This window comes from Gobio gobio (genome assembly GCF_949357685.1).
Source record: "Gobio gobio genome assembly, chromosome: 17".
Classification (NCBI taxonomy): Eukaryota; Metazoa; Chordata; class Actinopteri; order Cypriniformes; family Gobionidae; genus Gobio; species Gobio gobio.
In genome coordinates, this window is record NC_137110.1 from 52,679,550 (window position 1) to 52,689,549 (window position 10,000).

Here is a 10,000-nt window from a genome sequence, read left to right on the forward strand (position 1 = left end):
CAGAAGCCACGTGTGTGTGATGAGCTCGTGTCCATCAGAAGTCACGTGTGTGTGATGAGCTCGTGTCCATCAGAAGTCACGTGTGTGTGATGAGCTCGTGTCCATCAGAAGTCACGTGTGTGTGATGAGCTCGAGTCCATCAGAAGTCACGTGTGTGTGATGAGCCCGTGTCCATCAGAAGTCACGTGTGTGTGATGAGCTCGTGTCCATCAGAAGTCACGTGTGTGTGATGAGCGCGTGTCCATCAGAAGTCACGTGTGTGTGATGAGCCCGTGTCCATCAGAAGTCACGTGTGTGTGATGAGCTCGTGTCCATCAGAAGTCACGTGTGTGTGATGAGCTCGTGTCCATCAGAAGTCACGTGTGTGTGATGAGCGCGTGTCCATCAGAAGTCACGTGTGTGTGATGAGCTCGAGTCCATCAGAAGTCACGTGTGTGTGATGAGCCCGTGTCCATCAGAAGTCACGTGTGTGTGATGAGCTCGTGTCCATCAGAAGTCACGTGTGTGTGATGAGCCCGTGTCCATCAGAAGTCACGTGTGTGTGATGAGCTCGTGTCCATCAGAAGTCACGTGTGTGTGATGAGCCCGTGTCCATCAGAAGTCACGTGTGTGTGATGAGCTCGAGTCCATCAGAAGTCACGTGTGTGTGATGAGCCCGTGTCCATCAGAAGTCACGTGTGTGTGATGAGCTCGAGTCCATCAGAAGTCACGTGTGTGTGATGAGCCCGTGTCCATCAGAAGTCACGTGTGTGTGATGAGCTCGTGTCCATCAGAAGTCACGTGTGTGTGATGAGCCCGTGTCCATCAGAAGTCACGTGTGTGTGATGAGCTCGAGTCCATCAGAAGTCACGTGTGTGTGATGAGCCCGTGTCCATCAGAAGTCACGTGTGTGTGATGAGCCCGTGTCCATCAGAAGTCACGTGTGTGTGATGAGCTCGTGTCCATCAGAAGTCACGTGTGTGTGATGAGCGCGTGTCCATCAGAAGCCACGTGTGTGTGATGAGCTCGTGTCCATCAGAAGTCACGTGTGTGTGATGAGCTCGTGTCCATCAGAAGTCACGTGTGTGTGATGAGCGCGTGTCCATCAGAAGTCACGTGTGTGTGATGAGCTCGTGTCCATCAGAAGTCACGTGTGTGTGATGAGCTCGTGTCCATCAGAAGTCACGTGTGTGTGATGAGCTCGAGTCCATCAGAAGTCACGTGTGTGTGATGAGCCCGTGTCCATCAGAAGTCACGTGTGTGTGATGAGCGCGTGTCCATCAGAAGTCACGTGTGTGTGATGAGCGCGTGTCCATCAGAAGTCACGTGTGTGTGATGAGCCCGTGTCCATCAGAAGTCACGTGTGTGTGATGAGCTCGTGTCCATCAGAAGTCACGTGTGTGTGATGAGCTCGTGTCCATCAGAAGTCACGTGTGTGTGATGAGCGCGTGTCCATCAGAAGTCACGTGTGTGTGATGAGCTCGAGTCCATCAGAAGTCACGTGTGTGTGATGAGCTCGAGTCCATCAGAAGTCACGTGTGTGTGATGAGCCCGTGTCCATCAGAAGTCACGTGTGTGTGATGAGCTCGTGTCCATCAGAAGTCACGTGTGTGTGATGAGCCCGTGTCCATCAGAAGTCACGTGTGTGTGATGAGCTCGTGTCCATCAGACGTCACGTGTGTGTGATGAGCTCGTGTCCATCAGAAGTCACGTGTGTGTGATGAGCTTGTGTCCATCAGAAGTCACGTGTGTGTGATGAGCTCGTGTCCATCAGAAGTCACGTGTGTGTGATGAGCTCGTGTCCATCAGAAGTCACGTGTGTGTGATGAGCCCGTGTCCATCAGAAGTCACGTGTGTGTGATGAGCTCGTGTCCATCAGAAGTCACGTGTGTGTGATGAGCTCGTGTCCATCAGAAGTCACGTGTGTGTGATGAGCCCGTGTCCATCAGAAGTCACGTGTGTGTGATGAGCCCGTGTCCATCAGAAGTCACGTGTGTGTGATGAGCTCGTGTCCATCAGAAGTCACGTGTGTGTGATGAGCCCGTGTCCATCAGAAGTCACGTGTGTGTGATGAGCTCGTGTCCATCAGAAGTCACGTGTGTGTGATGAGCTCGTGTCCATCAGAAGTCACGTGTGTGTGATGAGCCCGTGTCCATCAGAAGTCACGTGTGTGTGATGAGCTCGTGTCCATCAGAAGTCACGTGTGTGTGATGAGCTCGTGTCCATCAGAAGTCACGTGTGTGTGATGAGCTTGTGTCCATCAGAAGTCACGTGTGTGTGATGAGCTCGAGTCCATCAGAAGTCACGTGTGTGTGATGAGCTCGAGTCCATCAGAAGTCACGTGTGTGTGATGAGCCCGTGTCCATCAGAAGTCACGTGTGTGTGATGAGCTCGTGTCCATCAGAAGTCACGTGTGTGTGTGATGAGCCCGTGTCCATCAGAAGTCACGTGTGTGTGATGAGCCTGTGTCCATCAGAAGTCACGTGTGTGTGATGAGCTCGTGTCCATCAGAAGTCACGTGTGTGTGATGAGCTTGTGTCCATCAGAAGTCACGTGTGTGTGATGAGCGCGTGTCCATCAGAAGTCACGTGTGTGTGATGAGCTCGTGTCCATCAGAAGTCACGTGTGTGTGATGAGCTTGTGTCCATCAGAAGTCACGTGTGTGTGATGAGCGCGTGTCCATCAGAAGTCACGTGTGTGTGATGAGCGCGTGTCCATCAGAAGTCACGTGTGTGTGATGAGCTTGTGTCCATCAGAAGTCACGTGTGTGTGATGAGCGCGTGTCCATCAGAAGTCACGTGTGTGTGATGAGCTTGTGTCCATCAGAAGTCACGTGTGTGTGATGAGCGCGTGTCCATCAGAAGTCACGTGTGTGTGATGAGCCTGTGTCCATCAGAAGTCACGTGTGTGTGATGAGCTCGTGTCCATCAGAAGTCACGTGTGTGTGATGAGCCTGTGTCCATCAGAAGTCACGTGTGTGTGATGAGCGCGTGTCCATCAGAAGTCACGTGTGTGTTATGAGCTCGTGTCCATCAGAAGTCACGTGTGTGTGATGAGCTCGTGTCCATCAGAAGTCACGTGTGTGTGATGAGCGCGTGTCCATCAGAAGTCACGTGTGTGTGATGAGCTCGTGTCCATCAGAAGTCACGTGTGTGTGATGAGCTCGTGTCCATCAGAAGTCACGTGTGTGTGATGAGCTCGTGTCCATCAGAAGTCACGTGTGTGTGATGAGCTCGAGTCCATCAGAAGTCACGTGTGTGTGATGAGCTCGAGTCCATCAGAAGTCACGTGTGTGTGATGAGCCCGTGTCCATCAGAAGTCACGTGTGTGTGATGAGCTCGTGTCCATCAGAAGTCACGTGTGTGTGATGAGCTCGTGTCCATCAGAAGTCACGTGTCTGTGATGAGCTTGTGTCCATCAGAAGTCACGTGTGTGTGATGAGCGCGTGTCCATCAGAAGTCACGTGTGTGTGATGAGCGCGTGTCCATCAGAAGTCACGTGTGTGTGATGAGCGCGTGTCCATCAGAAGTCACGTGTGTGTGATGAGCCTGTGTCCATCAGAAGTCACGTGTGTGTGATGAGCTTGTGTCCATCAGAAGTCACGTGTGTGTGATGAGCCCGTGTCCATCAGAAGTCACGTGTGTGTGATGAGCTTGTGTCCATCAGAAGTCACGTGTGTGTGATGAGCTTGTGTCCATCAGAAGTCACGTGTGTGTGATGAGCTCGTGTCCATCAGAAGTCACGTGTGTGTGATGAGCTCGTGTCCATCAGAAGTCACGTGTGTGTGATGAGCTCGTGTCCATCAGAAGTCACGTGTGTGTGATGAGCTTGTGTCCATCAGAAGTCACGTGTGTGTGATGAGCGCGTGTCCATCAGAAGTCACGTGTGTGTGATGAGCTCGTGTCCATCAGAAGTCACGTGTGTGTGATGAGCTTGTGTCCATCAGAAGTCACGTGTGTGTGATGAGCTCGTGTCCATCAGAAGTCACGTGTGTGTGATGAGCGCGTGTCCATCAGAAGTCACGTGTGTGTGATGAGCTTGTGTCCATCAGAAGTCACGTGTGTGTGATGAGCGCGTGTCCATCAGAAGTCACGTGTGTGTGATGAGCTTGTGTCCATCAGAAGTCACGTGTGTGTGATGAGCGCGTGTCCATCAGAAGTCACGTGTGTGTGATGAGCGCGTGTCCATCAGAAGTCACGTGTGTGTGATGAGCTGATGAGCCCGTGTCCATCAGAAGTCACGTGTGTGTGATGAGCTCGTGTCCATCAGAAGTCACGTGTGTGTGATGAGCTCGTGTCCATCAGAAGTCACGTGTGTGTGATGAGCGCGTGTCCATCAGAAGTCACGTGTGTGTGATGAGCACGTGTCCATCAGAAGTCACGTGTGTGTGATGAGCTCGTGTCCATCAGAAGTCACGTGTGTGTGATGAGCGCGTGTCCATCAGAAGTCACGTGTGTGTGATGAGCTCGTGTCCATCAGAAGTCACGTGTGTGTGATGAGCTCGTGTCCATCAGAAGTCACGTGTGTGTGATGAGCCCGTGTCCATCAGAAGTCACGTGTGTGTGATGAGCCCGTGTCCATCAGAAGTCACGTGTGTGTGATGAGCTCCATCAGAAGTCACGTGTGTGTGATGAGCTCGTGTCCATCAGAAGTCACGTGTGTGTGATGAGCTCGTGTCCATCAGAAGTCACGTGTGTGTGATGAGCTCCATCAGAAGTCACGTGTGTGTGATGAGCTCGTGTCCATCAGAAGTCACGTGTGTGTGATGAGCTCCATCAGAAGTCACGTGTGTGTGATGAGCTCGTGTCCATCAGAAGTCACGTGTGTGTGATGAGCTCGTGTCCATCAGAAGTCACGTGTGTGTGATGAGCTCCATCAGAAGTCACGTGTGTGTGATGAGCTCGTGTCCATCAGAAGTCACGTGTGTGTGATGAGCTTGTGTCCATCAGAAGTCACGTGTGTGTGATGAGCCCGTGTCCATCAGAAGTCACGTGTGTGTGATGAGCTTGTGTCCATCAGAAGTCACGTGTGTGTGATGAGCTTGTGTCCATCAGAAGTCACGTGTGTGTGATGAGCGCGTGTCCATCAGAAGTCACGTGTGTGTGATGAGCTCCATCAGAAGTCACGTGTGTGTGATGAGCTCGTGTCCATCAGAAGTCACGTGTGTGTGATGAGCTCCATCAGAAGTCACGTGTGTGTGATGAGCTTGTGTCCATCAGAAGTCACGTGTGTGTGATGAGCGCGTGTCCATCAGAAGTCACGTGTGTGTGATGAGCTCCATCAGAAGTCACGTGTGTGTGATGAGCTTGTGTCCATCAGAAGTCACGTGTGTGTGATGAGCTCGTGTCCATCAGAAGTCACGTGTGTGTGATGAGCTCGTGTCCATCAGAAGTCACGTGTGTGTGATGAGCTCGTGTCCATCAGAAGTCACGTGTGTGTGATGAGCTCGTGTCCATCAGAAGTCACGTGTGTGTGATGAGCTTGTGTCCATCAGAAGTCACGTGTGTGTGATGAGCTCGTGTCCATCAGAAGTCACGTGTGTGTGATGAGCTCCATCAGAAGTCACGTGTGTGTGATGAGCTCGTGTCCATCAGAAGTCACGTGTGTGTGATGAGCTCGTGTCCATCAGAAGTCACGTGTGTGTGATGAGCTCGTGTCCATCAGAAGTCACGTGTGTGTGATGAGCGCGTGTCCATCAGAAGTCACGTGTGTGTGATGAGCTCGTGTCCATCAGAAGTCACGTGTGTGTGATGAGCTCGTGTCCATCAGAAGTCACGTGTGTGTGATGAGCGCGTGTCCATCAGAAGTCACGTGTGTGTGATGAGCTCGTGTCCATCAGAAGTCACGTGTGTGTGATGAGCTCGTGTCCATCAGAAGTCACGTGTGTGTGATGAGCGCGTGTCCATCAGAAGTCACGTGTGTGTGATGAGCCCGTGTCCAGTAATCACAAACACGCGTCCCGTTTGATGTGGCGTCCGTCTGTGGTTAGTGTCAGATTGAGGCTGATCAGGTGTGTGTGTGTTCAGCAGAGAAACATGCTGTGGTGTGTGTGAGATGGAACTGGCCAGTGATTGACATGAAGAAGGGAACGGCTCTATCTCTGTTCCTCCAGAAGGAGGAGTGCAGTAACTCTGTTCTTCCAGAAGGAGGAGTGCAGTAACTCTGTTCTTCCAGAAGGAGGAGTGCAGTAACTCTGTTCTTCCAGAAGGAGGAGTGCAGTAACTCTGTTCTTCCAGAAGGAGGAGTGCAGTAACTGTTCATTCGGTGTTCATCACTGCAGCTGCTGCTGGAAACGCATCATATCTTGACATGAGTGTGAGGTTTAAACAGCTCTGACTGTCTGATTCTGGCCTGATAGAGGGAAACTAACACCAGAGGCTCTATTTCACTGATCTGATCACATGATCTGAAGCTCACGGCGGGCCACAATCCACTCCTGCTAGTTCAATGATGGAAAAAACGGTCCAGAATGGCCGCCCCTCGTCTCATGGGTGTGTTTTGGGCAAAACGTGCAATAAACCAATCAGAGCCTCATCTCTCTTTCCCTTTGTGCCGCACCATGAGAGGATTCACTGTTCACATGAGGAATACACACACGAGTCAGTTTACAGACGTGTGTGTATCGCCACGATTGGTCAAATAAGTCGTAATTCCATTGGACATGCAGACATTTTATCTTTATGTACACAATAATAATCTTTTACAGTGTAATCCCTTTATTTTTAATATTTGGTGTGTGTGTGCTGCTGCGTGTGTGTGTAATAAGCAGTGTGTGTGTGTGTGTGCTGCTGCGTGTGTGTGTAATAAGCAGTGTGTGTGTGTGTGTGTGTGCGCTGCTGTGTGTGTAATAAGTGTGCGTGTGCTCATATTACTAAAGCCAGGGACACACATAACGATTGTATGAATGTTATGAATGTAATTTGATACTTTATGACTGACTCGGGTCTGTGTGTGTGTGTCAGTTGTGTTTAGTCTTTGCTTACCGTCAGCATTTAAAATCATAGTGTGTTCAGTTCAGTCTTAGAAGGATTCAGCTAGTCTTGAAGTGTGTCCACGGCTTTAAATAACACACACACACACACACACACACACACACACACACACACACACACACACACACTGCACTATTGACTCTAGAGCACGTGTGTGTTGGTCAGTGGTTTTCAGCTCCAGCAATTGATGTTTTTGTAGTTAACATGGGGATGATGACGCTATCGGTTTCTAAAACCTGCACTTTGAAACCTGTTTTCTGAAGTTTCAGGCTCCACATAACAGCCAAAACACCAATAAAAACAATTCAGTTTTTAGTTGAAAATGTTATTAATGGCCGAATCGACTCCAGCATGCGTGGGGTTGGTTTGAGCCCCAGATGCTCATAGAAGTGAACTTTAGTTTCCCATGAGTCAGTGTTCACAGGTGTGTGTGTGTGTGTGTGTGTGTGTGTGTGTGTGTGTGGGTCAGTTCGGCTAAAAAACAAATGCTGATTTAAGTAACATCTTTGTTTGGATTGCAGAATATGCAGTTGTTGCCTTTAATTTCCAATTCAATTTCCCGTTAATTTCAGATTGCGGACTTGTTTTCATTGGCCAAAAGCAATTGAGCGTGTTAAATACCAAATAAACATCTTGTTCATGTATACTTTCATTCTTTTATTGTGGGAAAAAAAAGAAAGAATCAGAAATCGGTATCGGAATCGGCCATGTAAAATCATGATCGGTGAAAACACTAGAAAACACCCTTAGTGTCCCATGATCAGTGTTGGGGAAACGCATTACAAATAACTTGAGTTGCGTAATAATATTACTTTTTCCAAGTAACTAGTAAAGTAACTCATTACTTTTCAAATTTACAACAAAATATCTGAGTTACTATTTCAAAAAAGTAACACAAGTTGCTTTTTCACATTAGTTTGACTGACAGCTCATGTTGAGAGTTAGTGCAGAGGCGTGTGTGTGTGTGTGTGTGCGTGTGTGTGTGTGTGTTAGGGATGAAACGGTATGGAAATTTAACATCACGATTATAGTGACCCAAATTATCACGGTTATCAATATTATCACGGTTTTGTTCAAACGAAATGAAAGTGTTCAAAAAGAAGAGATGCACACACTTAAAACATTTCAACAAGTTTTATATTTGAAAATCAACAAACAACAAATAACTAAAGCAGCTCTAAGCACTTTTTTAAGCTAGATTCTGTGGGATTTCCTTCCTTAATGGCCGTCGTCAATAGCAACGCATAACACATAAATAATAATAATTTGTTGTAAATATAATCTCTAATATTATCACTGTAAATATATTCCCAAGCAATATTCTCATCAGTGTTCTATCAGACACATTTAAATCTAGCATATTTTGTGTTAGAGCCCAAACAGTATCCTAGTGAAATAATGCATATCCATATTTCCATATGATTTGACAGTTTATTTTATTAAATATCAAAATGTGTGCATCATACCTGACACCTAGATGAACACTTTACAGTCTTTTTATGACTGTCATTCTCTTCAAATGCTAGTGAAGTTTGAAACGTGTATAACGTTACCAATGTTGTGTGTAACTTTAGAGACGGTCCCTAAATTCGCCAGCGTTATGCCAGTCATATCAGATGCGCTGTGGCTCTGCTGGGTTTTTTAAAAACCATTTTCACTGCTGAAATAGAACAAAAACAGTCAATCACTGTATGATGAGTGAATCTCCTGCGTACATCGCATGTTTATCTCTGCTTTGAGAGCAGATTTCAGCGATTGACAGCGGCGCGCGCTCTGAACAAAACTCCGCTAATCTGAACGCCTCTGATTATGAGACATTGCATTCATAAACTCAATAGAAGCACGTGTAAGTGCTTATAATGCGCAACGCGATTATAACAGACGGCCTTTGAGAAGACTATTATAAGTTCAACAGCCAGAGTGGCTAGTGTGCAGCCGAAATAACGTTACACCCGCTAATGGCAGTTGTTAATGTCAAGCCCTGATTATCCCTTAATGTCACCCTAGTCTTGTCTGAATTTGTTCGTTCGCTTCACGTTATTATTTCCCAGACGTAGTTTTGGTATTGAGGTCAAAGTCCACTTGCCTTGCGTTCGTAGTTTTGAAGTGTTTTCCCCATTACAGCGACTTTCTTCTGGCATGTTCTTCAGACAGGGTGACCATCTTAGATTAAGTTTCCCTCAGGACTTTTGTAAAAGCCAAAATATGACCACACCTCAGATTTGGTCCTTTTAGAAATCTGAACAATCCCCGAGTGCTGTCACTGCCTTCTGCCATTTCTCCTCATTCAGAAAACAACGGTGCGCCAGACTGACGCTGACTGGACAAGATTTACCGCGAGTTTTCACAACCGTGATAATCACACGCGGTTTTAATGATAATAAAATTGTATACGATATTACTAACCGTCACTAAATTTTATCGTGGTTTATCGTGAAACCGGTAATCGTTTCATCCCTAGTGTGTGTGTGTGTGTGTGTGTGTGTGTGAACAGGATGGTTATTGTAGTTCTAGACTAAATGTGAGCATTTATTAATCTCACTTACACAATAAAGATTCTGTCCTCCTCAAAATGAAGAAAATCAGTCAAATGCTAAATCAGAATACTCAAACATCAAGTATATAAATGTTAAATAAAATAACTATGCATAATCTACCTTTATATTTAATTTACCAATCTCTTGACCTTTAATGATGAAAATTACTAGATTTTGTGTTTTTATTGGTAAATCTTTTTTCTCCTGCATCTATTCCTCCATTATCCAGAGCTGCGCCCTCTAGTGTTCATGAGGGAATCTGCAGTTTTACCTCAGCCTGGGGATTATTATTTACATTTTGGTATAAAGAGGTCTTTACCATTACACAAAAATATTATAAACAAAAACAAGTCCAGCCCAGGTGAGAAAAACTAACGCAAAAGTAACGTAACGCATTACTTTTCTTAAAAAGTAACTCAATTAGTTACTTTTTAAGGGAATAACGCAATATTGTAATGCATTACTTTTCAAACTTTTGCGGACTTGTTTTCA

General features: G+C 46.9%; 2 protein-coding genes across 4 annotated transcripts in view; one reads left to right on the forward strand and one right to left on the reverse strand.

Moving 5' to 3' along the window:
• The window catches only part of caskb (calcium/calmodulin-dependent serine protein kinase b), a 126,974-nt gene that overhangs the window by 34,444 nt on the left and 82,530 nt on the right, over positions 1 to 10,000 (forward strand). The window lies entirely within an intron of this gene.
• Positions 9,696 to 10,000, reverse strand: part of gpr34a (G protein-coupled receptor 34a) — a 7,210-nt gene continuing 6,905 nt past the window's right edge. Inside the window, exon 2 of the mRNA XM_079841671.1 lies at positions 9,696 to 10,000. This exon is cut by the window's right edge and continues 1,544 nt beyond it. The gene's annotated coding sequence lies outside the window, so the exon portion shown is untranslated.